Source organism: Oryctolagus cuniculus, chromosome 14 (genome assembly GCF_051225735.1).
Source record: "Oryctolagus cuniculus isolate XC-2025 breed Fujian yellow rabbit chromosome 14, ASM5122573v1, whole genome shotgun sequence".
Lineage (NCBI taxonomy): Eukaryota > Metazoa > Chordata > Mammalia > Lagomorpha > Leporidae > Oryctolagus > Oryctolagus cuniculus.
This window is the reverse complement of record NC_142880.1, coordinates 849,776-864,054: the sequence shown is the minus strand read 5'-3', so window position 1 is coordinate 864,054 and position 14,279 is coordinate 849,776. Positions and strand designations below refer to the sequence as shown.

Sequence of the window (14,279 nt, the reverse complement as noted above, 5' to 3'; positions counted from 1 at the left end):
AGAGGAAGAGAGAGAGAGAGCGAGATCCCATTCACTGGCCCACTCCTCAAATGACGGCAAAGGCCAGGGCTGAAGGCAGGGCCGGGACCCGGCTTCCTGTGTGGGTGGCACAAAGCCCATGGCTTGCGTCACCAGCACCGCCCCCAGGTCTACAGCACCAGGGAGCTGGAGCCAGGAACCGAGGTGAGGCCCTCCAGTGCAGCACGTGTGTCGTCACCGCAGGCCCAACGCCCACCCCCTTGCTGGGGTGTCCCCCAGGGCTCCGTGTCTAAGACCTTTCTCCCCGATTCTAGAGTCGGTAACGACCATCTCAGAAAGGGAGCCGGGGACGCATCCCCCTCCGATATTCCGCAAGAGCTCTGTAAACCAGGTAAGATTTCATCCTCAGAATCTAACAGGATTCCCAGAATCGAATCACATCCGCCTCCCGGGCTGCAGGATTCATGTGATGCCCACGGGAGCAGGCTGGGCTCCCGGCCAGGAGCGTCCAGGCGTCCCAGGAGTGGGTCCTGCTGCTCAGCGCCCACGGTCAGCCTGACACCGGCACCGCACGCACCTGCTTGGGCGGCCCCGGTGGACTTCCCGAGCCCCTGGCTGCCAGGGGACCACCACAGAAGGAAGCGGCTGTAGGCACCATGTGCCCACCTGACTCCCAGGCCAGGGGCACCCACTCCCTAAGAGAAGGTCCGAGAACATGGGCATCACACCGCGCTATTGTCCTGCTTCCAGACTGTTCTTTAAATCTCTCTCTGCTCAAGAGAAACACGATGCCACCTCCCCGAGTGACAGTCAGGGACAAACTCAGCAGGAGACCACCTCCAGGACCCCGCCCTGTGCCCTGCGTGCCAGCACCCGTGAGGCAGAACACGGGAGCCATGCGCTCAGCCCTGCACCGTTGGCACGGCACTGAGCGGCCAACGCAGCACCGAGCACCGCCCACCCTGCCCACTCCCCACCCACCCGTGCCAGCCAGTACTGATCTGCAGACTCACGGCTGGGAGCATGGGAGGCACAGTGGGCACCCCGCAGCTGTCGACCAGAACAGGAACAAACCAGACAACCAAAACCCAGCCACGACAGAGGGGCACAGGGGGCTACAGCCCGGGCATGACCAGATCAGTGACACCGGCGTCACGTTCCTGTGTGACGAGCAGGGACTTGTACTGACCAGCTCATAGCACGGCCACAGATCAACCACCCAGCCACACGGGGGACCACCACCCCTACAAGGGCCACAGATGCCCTGGGGAACCCACAGGGTCCACTGTCAGAGCCCTGGGACACCACTTTCTCTCCTCACCTCCCGCCATGCCTCTCCTCACCTCCCTCCTTCCCCCTCCTCACCTCCCTCCCTCCCCCCTCCTCACCTCCTTCCCTCCCCCTCCTCACCTCCCTCCCTCCCCCCTCTCCTCACCTCCCTCCCTCCCCCCTCCTCACCTCCTTCCCTCCCCCTCCTCACCTCCCTCCCTCCCCCCTCTCCTCACCTCCCTCCCCTCTCCTCACCTCCCACCCTGCCCCCCCACCTCCCTCCCTCCCCTCTCCTCACCTCCTTCCCTCCCCCCTCTCCTCACCTCCCTCCCCTCTTTTCTCCTGCCCTCCCCTCCTCACCTCCCACCCTGCCCCCCACCTCCCTCCCCCTCCTCACCTCCCAACCTTCTCATCTCCTTCCCTCCACCTCTCATCTCCCTCTTCCCCCCTCCCCTCCCCTCTTCTCCCTCCCCCTCTCACCTCCCACCCGTCCCCCATCTCCCTCCCTCTGCCTCTCCTCATCTCCCTCTTCCCGCTCCCCTCTCCTCACCTCCCTTCCCCTCCCCTCACCTCCCTCCGCCTCTCCTCACCCCCCTCCCATTACCTCCCCTCCCTCCCTCCCCCTCCCACGCTGCCCCAGGGTCTCACAGGAGCTGCTGGTATCCCTCCCCTCTCCTCCCCTCCCTCCCCCTCCTCCCTCTCTCCCCCTCCCCTCTCCCCCCTCCCCCTCCCCTCCCACGCTGCCCCAGGGTCTCACAGGAGCTGCTGGTGTCCCAGGGCCCCAGGAGGCTGTGCCGGATGAAGTCCTGAGAGAACACTCCTGGCGGAGCGCGCCTGTTACCAGGGAGGACGCGGGGACTTGGCGACGTCTGCAGAGAAGCGGAAGGCAAGTGCGCTGACTGCAGGCTCCTCAGCCACCTGTGACTCTGGCTCTGGCTCTGGCAGGGCGGGAGTCCCAGCTGCGCCACCTGTGCCACTGCGCCCGCTAGTGCACCTGGGAGGGCGGCGGAGGACGGCCCACGTGCTGGGGGCCTGCCCCCATCTGCGAGACCAGATGGAGCTCCTGGCTTCCGCCTGGCACAGCCCTGGTTGTGGCAGTGGTCTGGGGAGTGAACCAGTGATGGAAGATTCTCTCTCTCAATATATATCACTTTGTGCCTTTCAAAGTAAGTAAACAAATCCTTTATTTAAAGAAAAAAAGAACTTTAACAAAACAGAACACGGCTTCTCCTGACTCACCAGCGGGCTCTGCGAGTCTGTGTAAACCCAAGGAGGTTTTTTGTATATTTTTTAAAAGGTCAGCCAGGCAGAGAAAGGCTGGACAGCAGGAGGGGGAGACGGACGTCAGCCCCTGGGGACCTCACCCTCCCGACAATCACCCTGGGGGCAGAGCAGACCACGCCTCCTGCTCCCAGTCCACAAGGGTAACACGCAAAGTGGAAGCACCAGTTTTCAGGAGACAGAACTTCTGTTACAAGCACGGAAGTCACAACTTACTTTCCCATCTGATTATCAACAGACAGCATTAAATCGCCAGGAGACCCCAAGCGAGCCGTGAGTAACTTATTTTTACCAATATTTCTGCTCTTACAGGAGCTGGCATCTTCTACAAACTTGGCTTCTATCACTTAGCTATTTTAAAAATTAAATGATTATTTTGACAGAGTTAGACAGAGAGAGAGAGAGACAGAGAGAAAGGTCTTGCTTCCGTTGGTTCACTCCCCAAATTGCCGCTACAGCCGGAGCTACACCAATCTGAAGCCAGGAGCCAGGTGCTTCTCCTGGTCTCCTATGCCGGTGTACAGGCCCAAGCACCTGGGCCATCCTCCACTGCCCTCCCGGGCCACAGCAGAGAGCTGGACTGGAAGAGGAGCAACCAGGACTAGAACCCGGCGCCCATATGGGATGCCGGAGCCGCAGGTGGAGGATTAACCTTGTGTGCCACGGCGCCTGCCCCTAAATAATCTTTTATATTCTACTTATTAACATTCTGACATTTTTAGACCTCTTATTTAAAGACGAAAAAAGAAGTGATGAATTTTTAAAAATGTGTATGCAATCACAGACAAGTGGTCTTCCATTTTCTAATTAAATACAAATGATTCTTTAAAAATAAGGTTTTATCTATGGATTTATTTGGAAGAGAAACACATAGAGAGAGAGCTTCCATTGGCCGCTTCACTGCCCAGGGTTGGGCCAGGCGGAAGCCAGGAACCAGGAGCTCCATCTGGGTCGCCCATGTGGGCGGCCAGGGCCCAGCACCCGGCCCATCATCTGACGTGTTCCAGGCCCAGGTACTGTGGAGCTGGATCAGAAGTGGAGCAGCAGGACTCAGAGCAATGCTCCAGGGACTTGCGTCGCAGGCAGCAGCTTCCACTCCATGTGCCATAATTCTTGCCCCACTGAAATGATTCTTAAATGCAAGTAATACACAGATTTGTAAAAGTCTCAGGGCCAGCACCGTGGTGTAGTCTGTAAGCCACCATCTGCCGGCATCCCATATGGCTGCCGGTTTGAGTCTCAGCTGCTCCACTTCCAATCCAGCTCTCTTCCAAAATCAGTGGAAGATGGCCCAAGAGTTTGGGCCCCTGCACCCCCATGGAAGACCTGGATGAAGCTCCTGGATCCTGGCTTTGGCCCGGCCCAGCAGTGGTCACTGTGGCCATCTAGGAAGTGAACCAGCTGGAGACCTCTGTCTCTGTCTCTCCCTCTCTCTCTGTTACCCTTTCAAAAAATAAATAAATCTTTCTGGAAAAAAGTCTTTGTATAATGCACATGACTTTGTAAAGTTTCTGGAATCCATGTGAAAGCTTGGCTGAACTTCCGAGTGGTCAGAGCAATGAGGAACACAGTTTTCCCAAGAATCACAGAACCACAGCTGGCAACAAGCCTGTGATTACCAGCAGTTCGGAAGGTAAGGCTGACAACCCAGAAAAAGTCAATAAATTTCTTTAAAAAACACAGCACACCAAAACTGACATAAGAAGAAATCGAAATCTCAATAGTCTTTATCTGTTAAAGCAACATATTGACGTATAATCAGAGGCTGAGGGCTGGTGTTGTGACACAGCAGGTAAACCCACCACCTACAGCACTGGCAGCCCACATGGGCACCTGTTCAAGTCCCGGCTGCTCCGCTTCTGATCCAGCTCCCTGCTAATGCTGCTGGCAAGGCAGGGGACAATGGCCCAAGTGCTTGGGCCCTGCACCCACATGTGAGACCCAGAAGCACCTCCTGGCTGGTGGCTTTTAATCGGCCCAGCTATAGCCATTGCAGCCATTTGGGGAGTGAACCACTGGATGGAAGAGATCTCTCCCTCTCCCTCTCTTTCTCGCTCTCATTCTGTAAGTCTGCTTCTAAAACAAATAAAAAAAATCTTTTAAAAAATCAGAAGCTGAAAAGAACTAAATGAAATTCAATACAAATTCCCCCAAAAATTTAGAGACTTAGAAACAGAAGATAACTTATACACGCTGATTTTTAAAAACTCAACAGCTGACATCATATTCCAGGAGAAATACCTAACGTTTTCCTCCTAAGATCAACAACAAAACAAGGATGTGGTCTCGTCGTTTCTCGACAGTGCACTCTAGATCCTCACCTATAAAACAGCAAGAAAAGAAAGAAAAACCTGCAGACTAAAAGAGGAGAGGAGGCCGGCGCCGCGGCTCACTAGGCTAATCCTCCGCCTAGCGGCGCCGGCACACCGGGTTCTAGTCCCGCTCGGGGCGCCGGATTCTGTCCCGGTTGCCCCTCTTCCAGGCCAGCTCTCTGCTGTGGCCAGGGAGTGCAGTGGAGGATGGCCCAGGTGCTTGGGCCCTGCACCCCATGGGAGACCAGGAAAAGCACCTGGCTCCTGGCTCCTGCCATCGGATCAGCGCGGTGCGCCGGCCGCAGCGCGCCAGCCGCGGCGGCCATTGGAGGGTGAACCAACGGCAAAGGAAGACCTTTCTCTCTGTCTCTCTCTCTCACTGTCCACTCTGCCTGTCAAAAAAAAAATAAAAAAAAAATAAAAATAAAAATAAAAGAGGAGAGGAAGCGTCAGTTACTGCCAACAGCGCTGTGCACACGGACGACCCAGGGAACTCGGCGGTGCCATGGGAGGGCAGGACCAGCAGAGCCAACAAAGGATGCAGGGAAAAGCTCAGTATGATCAAGCCTACTCAAAAATAAAACCAACAACTCAAAAAAGAATTTTTAAAGAACCAGCAAAGTCAACATTGTTAAGGTATCAATTCTCCCCAAGCTCATCTCTCAATCAAATGTAATGGATCAATATGCCAGCAGGACGGCTGGAAGATTTCACTGCCTGATTCTAACAACCTGTGGGCAACACAGAGCCAAACAGCACAGTCAGGGAGCCCCTCCCCCGACTCCACACTCACCATGGGGTCTCCCACAGCACAGCCAGGGAGCCCCTCCCCCCTCCACACTCACCATGGGGTCTCCCACAGCACAGTGGCACACAGGGAGCCCCTCCCCCCTCCACTCTCACCATGGGGTCTCCCACATGGCACGGTGGCACAGAGGGAGCCCCTCCCCCCTCCACACTCAGCACAGTGGCACAGAGGGAGCCCCTCCCCCCTCAGCACGGTGGCACACAGGGAGCCCCTCCCCCCTGCACACTCACCATGGGTCTCCCACACGGCACGGTGGCACACAGGGAGCCCCTCCCCCCTCAGCACGGTGGCACACAGGGAGCCCCTCCCCCCTGCACACTCAGCACAGTGGCACACAGGGAGCCCCTCCCCACTTCCACGCTTACTGTGAAGTCTCAATACAAGGGCACAGCAGGGGAAGCAGAACTGATCCCCCACCACCAGGACAGAGAGCCCGGACAGAACCACACAGACACACCCAGCCTGCTGGAGAGGCCTCCTGCCTTCAGGGAGTAGGACTGAGAGAGTGGACACCCACACACAACGTGACCCAGACAGAGCAGGCCTACGCGTTCAAGAAACAAACCACTGCGGGGATCAGAGGCATAAACCCACCCTCAGAGCTGCCGGGCTCCTGCAGCACAGCACAGGGGAAACCCGGCAACTGAGTTCTGGCAATGACTTTCTGGACATAGCGCCAGAACCGCAATTCACTCGAGGCAGCCGGGGTGGGCTGGACTTCACACAGGTTAGCACGCTGTGTTCTTGCAAAGCAGGTGAAGACAGCAAAAAGACAAACACCAGCTGGAGAGAATACGCCCAAAATGTACAAAAGCATTGAAATTCAGTAAGAGCAAGTTACCAGGGCCGGTGCTGTGGCTCAGTGGTTAAAGCTGCCACAGCCCGTGGCGCCGCCAGACCCTGTGGGCACCAGTTCAAGTCCTGGCTGCTCCACTTCCAATCCAGCTCCCTGCTAAAGTGCCTGGTAAGGCAGCAGAGGATGGCCCAGGTCCTTGGATCCCTGCACCCACGGGAGAGCCTGTGGCCTGGCCCAGCCTCAGTCATTGCAGCCATTTGGGGAGTGAACCAGCAGACGGAAGATCTCTAGTTCTGTCTCTCAAATGAATAAATAAATCTTTAAAAAAAAAATCCCCCAACTGGACAAGCTCACAAAGAGGACATCGGGGAGCAAGTGAGCGTGAGAGATGTTCAACCTTGGATTCCCTGTGTGTGTGTGGGGGGGGGGGGCATCCAGAACTGTGATGTGGGAAGTAAGTGTGGGAGAGTCTCCACCTCTCGTGCCCTGGGGAGAGAACAGAGTGAGACACTCAACCGTGTGTATCCTAGGCAAGAGAGCACGCTAGACAGCCAACCTCTCGTGCCCCGGGAGTGTGGGAGACGCTCAACCTTGGCACTCCGTGGGAGTCAGCGTGGAAAGAGGCTCAGCCTTGAGTATCCTGGAGACGTGGGCGGGTGTCCTCAGAGAGGGAGCGTGTGGGAAGACGTTCATGTCTTCTGGATAACTGAGTGTGGCAATGTCCACCTTTTGTGCCCTGAGAAGTGGGAACAGGAAAGATTAATTTCACACCAAGAGCTGACCGGTAACGCAGGGTCGTGCCAGCCCTGAGGAAGACCACAGTAACCAGGCAGCACACGCCCGGTCACCGCGCTCCTTGTTTATCCAACCGGCTCCAACCGATGTCCACACAAAACCACGCTCGCGGGACGACAGCAGGTTCATTCACGGTTCCCACGTGCAGTCAACACATCCTTCAGTAAGGGTCTGGGCGACGTGTGGTACACTCACACAAGGCAGGATTATTCAGCAATAAAAAATGATGCATCGAGCCATGAAAAGATGTGAGGTTCCCGAATGAATAGAGAAGCCATCGTGTAGAAGCTGCCACACTCCAACCTGCCCACGTGCCCCTCGGGACACAGGGAGGACCGCGGCTGACGCCCACGGAAGCCTGCAGCGATGCCGAGGACGTGGGGCCAGAGTCAGGGCTCCCAGCCCACTGAACACAGCTGGGGCCTGCGGCGGCGGAAGAACGGGGCCTGACGAGCTGTTTAAGGCAACTTCCTGCCTTTTGGGACAAGGCAGAGGCCAGAGGAACAGAGGAACAGCTGCTCGGACCAACTCAGAGCACGGCCCAGGCAAAGCTGTCTGTAACCCAGACGGCCACGTGCAGAATCGCTGAGGGAGGACCTTCTCTGCCTCCACACGACAGCCTGTGAGAGGAAGTGTGCACACCTCAGCTCAGCCCTGTGGTCCCCACTCCCGTCACCACGGTACGCGCCTGCGGATCTGCCGTTTCCAGCACGGACACAGAGAAAGCGGATTCAGGGCCAGAGAGCCACTGTCAGCACGTCCAGGAGACTCAGCCGGCCAGGGCGGGGGGCGGGGAAGGCAGGGACACAGTCCAGGGAGGGACAGGGCTGCAGGGACACAGCCCAGAGAGGGACAGGGCTGCAGGGACACAGCCCAGGGAGGGGACAGGACTGCAGGGACACAGCCCAGGGAGGGACAGGACTGCAGGGACACAGCCCAGGGAGGGGCCAGGGCTGCAGGGACACAGCCCACAGTGGGGACAGGGTTGTAGGGACACAGCCCAGGGAGGGACAGGACTGCAGGGACACAGCCCAGAGAGGGACAGGGCTGCAGGGACACAGCACAGGGAGGGGTCATGGCTGCAGGGACACAGCCCACAGTGGGGACAGGGCTGTAGGGACACAGCCAGAGAGGGGACAGGACTGAAGGGACACAGCCCAGGGAGGGGTCAGGGCTGCAGGGACACAGCAGGGTGGGGGGCGGTCAGGGCTGGGCTGCAGGGACACCGCCTGGGGTAGCCGACCACCAGGAATACTGCCCCATGGACAGGTGCTCTCTAAAGAGGGGTTCAGCTTGTGACCACTTGGGTGAGGTGCACTTTTCTTTCTCTACATCACACTTCAACAAAAAGGCTTCATTTATAACACTCATCCCAGAAGAGTCCAGGGCCAGAAGCGCCCCTGACCTCCATGATGTGGCCTCTGCTCTCAAGGCCCGGGGTCCGGCAGCACAGGAACAGCACCTCGGGCAGCTGGGCCAGGGCTGAGACTGGCAGGTACGGGACGCCCTGCACAGACGGCCGAGAGCCAGGACGAGATAAAGCAGCACCCAACTCCAGTCGCAGATGCAGAGCAGAATGGAACACGGAGCAGCAAGAGCACCTACATGGGCACCGCATGGCTCCTGGCAGGGGTGTCCAGGACGGGGGACATCCTCCAGCGCTGGTGGCCACAGGCGGCAGTGGGCAGACCTGCTCTTCACCCCCTGGGCTTGCAGGCAGGTCCCTTCGCTCAAAGGAAACACAGCCATGCAAGGTCAGGACAGGTGCAGTGCACACCGTGTGCTGTGCCCTCAGTACTCACGCAGCCCTGAGCGCATCCACAGGGAGAGACAAGAGTCCCCCAGGAAAGCTCACCGCAGGCCAAAGCCAACGTGAGGTGCACTGTGTGCGGCCGGCATCGGGCCAGCTGGCTGGGAGGATGGGCGCTGTGCTGCCTGCGTGGTCCTCCAGGGCGCCCACGCTCTCCCACGTCCTCTATCCACTCCGAGCACCTCCGAGCCCGTGGCAGCCTTGGCTGGGCGGCAGACGGCAGGCAGGCAGCCCTGCAGTGGTGATGCAGCCGGAATCAGGCAGCGGGAGCAATCCCAGGGTACAGGGGCAGGTGGGACGGCCGCACCTGGGGTGGGGACAGAACCAAGGAGTGGCCATGCGCATGCCTGGGTCCGTGAGTGGAGTCTTTCGCTTCCAAGCCTCTTCGCACCAAAGGCATCTTCCTCTTCACTCCCGTGCCCCACCAACTCCGTGGAGGTCCCCCACCTTCGTACCTGCGCCCTGACGTGGCCAGCAGGAGCCCCAGGCGCTCTCATCGGCTACTTTCGACACAGCCATCGTCAGCGCAGTAACCGCAGCCCCAGTCCTGGGTTGGGAATGGCGTGAAGGCCCCCAGGAGACCGGTGCCATGCACATGGCACACACGAGCACACCAGAAAGGAAGCCCCACGTGCTCGCACCAACGAGTGACCTGAGCCGGGTCCCTTTAAACGAGGCCGCCAGCCAGGGTGGAAGCAGCACAGCGGTCACCTCCACCCAGCGCCAGCACACACCACGTTCCTGGCCATACCCGCCATGGCACGCGGCACAGCGGCTTCTGGCCCTCCTAAGGCCCTCATGGGCAGTGGACATCACGTGAGGACCACTGGCTGCCAGCCCTCCCAGGGTGCTCTGGGGCAGTGCACGTGAGAACGCCCCACAACGCCCTGCGTCCCTCTCCTAGGAAAAGCTCAACCCCGAGGCCCCCGTTTTGTGTGTGAACTTTCAGATCTGAACACCTGAATGTTGGAGGGTAGGTGTCTGAGGCAGAGGCCACTGCTGCCGGTGCCACGTGGGCAGGGAGCACCACGCACTGCCACGCATCCACGAACTCACCCTGGAGCCTGAGGTCCACGCGCAGTGCTCCAGGCATCCCCGCTGGTGGCAAGCAGGTGCGGGATGATGCATCTGGGAAAGTCACAGGTCCTCTGAGTACCACAGTCTTTGTGCACTGCTGTGTGTACAGGGGCTGTCCCCAGGCACCTGAGGCTCCACACCCCTGCACAGCTCTGGGCCCCTGGGATGCCCGTGGCTCCACGGGCCTCAGGACCCCCAGAGCAAGGGCAGGACTCAGCGCCTACCTAACAGACCCCACAGGGCCCTGTGCATTTGGTAGAAAATCCAGAAACACCAAGTGCTGGTTGGGGATAGCATCATCACACTTAGGCCACAGGATTCCTCTCGTTTTACGAGACGGGAAATGACAGCTTTGAACACACTGTGCTTCTGCCGCACGCCAGCAGCTCAGGAATCACCCCAGTCCAAGAGAGGGGGCCCCAAAATCTCCTCCGAAAGTTCTCTGGGGGCTCCGAGCAGAGAGCAGCTCACAGAGTCTAAGGCTCCAAGCCCCCACCATGCTGTCCAGTTCTAGGTCAGGCACCACGGCCGAGCGTGGTCCCCAGGGGTGACATCCAGCCCGCCTCAGCCTGCACACACCCCGGGCTCCACACCCACCCAGGAGCCTCTAACTCAGAATGTCCAGGAGCAGCTCAGAACCGCGGAGAGCAGCCACCTCCTGGGGAGGGAGAGGGTGCCCCCTGCACGTGAGAACCGCCGGCTTCTGGCCCTCCAAAGGCCCTCATGGGCAGTGGACATCGCGTGAGGACCTCTGGCTGCCAGCCCTCCCAGGGTGCTCTGGGGCAGTGGACATGAGAACCTCCAGCACTGGCCCTCCCAGGGTGCTCTGGGGCAGTGGACATGAGAACCTCCAGCACTGGCCCTCCCAGGGTGCTCTGGGGCAGTACACGTGAGAACCACTGGCCAGCGTCCCTCCCGGGCACCCGCAGGCAGTGGTGAGTGCAGAGGAAAGCACCTGAGCCTGTGCGTCATCAGTCTGCACTCTGTGCTCAGAGAGCCCACGGCTGCCAAGAGGCTGCAGCCATCACGCGGCCGTCCGCTCTCCGTCCCCGGGAACACGGCCTGTCGGGGAACCTGCAGCGGCCCACATCTGAAACACCACGCCGCACGGACCAGAATACTCGCTTCACGTCAAGCCGGAATTTCTGACTTGCAGAGTCAGTCTTCGGAACGCTTCCCTTCACACAAACCCAGTGACTGCTTACAGAGCAGAGCCCACCGCTCCGCACAGAACGTCAGCAGCAGAGTACGGAACTTCTTACATATCCCACGTAGCAGCAAAGCCTGAACGTGAAACACCACCCATGTCTGCCACTGCGTCTCCCGGGGCGGGGGCGGGGGCGGGGGCAGGGCAGTGCTGAGGGCTGGCCACCCAGTCCACCCTTGGCCATCTGTTGCATTTGCTCCCTCTCTGCCAGAGGACGGGGAGGCTGCGATGATGAGACCATAAGCGTCTTCGCAGCCCAGGAGGCGCCTTCAGGCCAGAATTAAAATAATGATTCATCACCAGGGCGAACCCCGAGGCCTGAAACAAGCAAACTCCAGAGTCCCTGCTGCTCAGACTGCAACATCACAGCAGACACAGCGCCAGGGGGCGGCCCTCACAGCCTCAGTCAGACCACCCGTGGGAGCTCAAGTGGGTGATGACGGCAGGCTGTGCGCCAGGGCCAGGGGACCTCCCGGGAGCCGCTGCCTTTCCCGGCCCGAGCCAAGGGGACGCTTCCACCTTCACGGCTCAGGGACATCAATGCACCACCGTCACGGGGCGGGCTCAGAAGGCTCTGACGCATCAGCTGTTTGGAGTCACAATCGCGTCAAGGTTTACGTAAGAACAGGGCCGGAGCCCTTCGTTCCTGGCCCTGGGACACGCGGTGACATCTCCCAGCTCCTCTGCAGCTCCTCCCACGCGCAGGGAGCCCCAGGGTGGACATGGATCCCCCCCCCCCGCGTCACTGAGCTACCCCGCTGTGGGGGACTCAGGACCCCTCACTCGCCCTGGCACGCGCCAGCGGCTCAGGGAAGGGTTGTGGTCTGCAGCGCTGGTCCTGATGGCCAAGTTTCATTACAGGAGCAAAGCTGGGGAATCCCCAGAATCTCTAAGAAGAGAACACTGTTTTGTTTTCCCTGGAAGGGGCTGTTTCCTAACATCTTCCATGCATAGAAAATGTGTGTCTCCAGGTCCCAAACCACCCTGGGCGCCCCCGAGCTATCTTCGCGTTTCTGGAGGACTGAAGCGAGGCGGGACGGCACGCTGGGCACAGGGGCATCGGGCCTGACCACCGCCGACCCCTTCCCCTCTTCGTTCCGTGTGGCCGGAACACTGCGCATCTGGGGCACGTTCGCAGAAAAATCTGTCACCGGGTCTGCGGACGGCCGTCCTTAAAATCACCACCACCACACCAGGATGGAGGGGACTGGGTCCACTCCACCCGCAGTGCGCTTCAGTACCGCTTTACAAAAGAGGCGGCGGCGCCTCCGGCCACAACACGAGCAAGGCGCGGGCCCGGCCCGGGCGTTGGCACCTGGGGGCCTCCACACCTCGCGCGGCCGTGGCCCGGCAGGTTACCGCCAAAGCCTGCAAGACACCGCTTCCCCGCACTGAGGGTCTGCCGCGCGCGCAGGGAGGGCGCCCGCAGGCATCCCCGGCTGCGCCCCGCCCTCGGCTCTGCGGCACTGCGGCGCCGCCCGCCCCCGGCCCACGGGCTTCCCTCGCAGCACCCGCCCCGGAGCCGCTGTCCGCGCAGCGGCGCGCCCGGCGTGCGTCTCCGGAGAGCCCCCGGCGCGCGCTCCCGGACAGACTCCGCCAACGGCGCGGGTCCGCAGCGCTTCGCTCGCGCCCGAGGCGGGTGACGCGCCTTGCTCCGCCGCCCCCGCGGCGCCCCCGCCCCGTGACTCAGCTCCTCCCCCTCCACCCCTGCTCGTGGCGCCCGAGGTCCCGCGCGCCCGCGGAAACGCTCCCGACTGCGCGTCTGCGGCCAGGGCGGCGGCTCCCGGCCACGCTCACCCGGGTCTTCCGCAGTCGCTCGGGCTCAGCCGGCGGGCGCTCCCCGCGGCGCCCCGGAGGAGTGTCCCCGGGCCCCCAGACCAGGCGCAGCCACAGGCCACCCGCGGGAGCCGTCGCTTTCCCCGCGGAGCTGAATATCCAGCTGCCGCCCGCCGCGCAGGAGCCCGAGGTTCCCCTCTGGGCGGGCGCGAAGCGAAGCAGCGCCCACCGAGAGCCGCCGCCCGGGATCCCCACGCGCCATCCCACGCGAGCCCTCGGGGACTTACGCGGGAGAATGCAAACCCACGGGGCTTGTTCGGGGTTCCTCCAGCGCCACTCGCACGTCTGCGCAGGGGACCCGCCGTAAACTTGCCCGGGGCTGCGGGAGGGTCCTGGCTGCGCGTTTTAAATCCGCCGCCTGTGGGTGCAGCCAGTCAGGCAGAACGCGGCGCTCGCTGGATGCGGATCCGCACCCCGCTGCCCGGGAACCCACTTCGGCGAACCAGGGTCACTCCCTCCGCCTTGCGCCGACTCTCCCAGTCCCGCCCCTGCCCAGCCGACCGCCGGGCAGCCCCGGACACCTGCAGCCGCAGCCCTGGGGCGGGTGGGGCGGAGTTGTGTGTCCGCCCCGCGGCAAAAAGTTCCCCAAGCCGCTGCGCCCAGCGCCGGGCTTCGGACGGCAAGTCTCGCCGCGGCCCGGGGGCTCCTCACTCACCTGCAGCTGCCGGGCCCCTGCCCCGAGCGGCGTCTGCGCCGTAGCCCCGGCCGCCTCCGTCTGCCACTGGCCCCAGCGCTCGCAGAGCGGCTACTCCCGCGAGCGCGTGGGAGGCGAAGGAGGCGGGGAGGTGGCTCCCGGCCTGCACGCTGCGGGCTCCCCGCGCTCCTCCCCCTGCTGCAGTGCCGGGCGGCGGGCGGGCGCGCAGCTTCGCGCGGGGGCGGGCGCACGACTCGCCCGGGAGGCGGCGGCGGCAGCGCGGGGCGGAGGCGGGGACGCCAGGCCCCTCCCCGCGGCAGGTGCTCAGGGAGGAATCGGGGCGCGGGTTTGCGGTCCAGGGATTCGGTCCTGCGCTTGGCACGCAGCGTGGCGCCATGGCAGGGCTGGCGTGCCGGGCAGCGGGGCCTGGCTGCTGGGCCCGGCCGGTGCTGGGGGCAGCGGAGTTGCGATGCCG

The 14,279-nt window shown here is 61.5% G+C and overlaps 1 protein-coding gene across 2 annotated transcripts in view; it reads right to left on the bottom strand.

The window, feature by feature from the left end:
• The window catches only part of SV2C (synaptic vesicle glycoprotein 2C), a 103,486-nt gene extending 89,456 nt beyond the window's left edge, over window positions 1-14,030 (bottom strand). Inside the window, exon 1 of one of the 2 annotated variants that reach the window (XM_070056298.2) lies at window positions 13,826-14,030. The gene's annotated coding sequence lies outside the window, so the exon portion shown is untranslated. Of the gene's footprint in view, window positions 1-13,397; window positions 13,636-13,825 lie in introns of those variants that run through there. The other variant, XM_089312878.1, reaches the window with a different exon arrangement.
• Window positions 14,031-14,279: the final 249 nt, after the last annotated feature.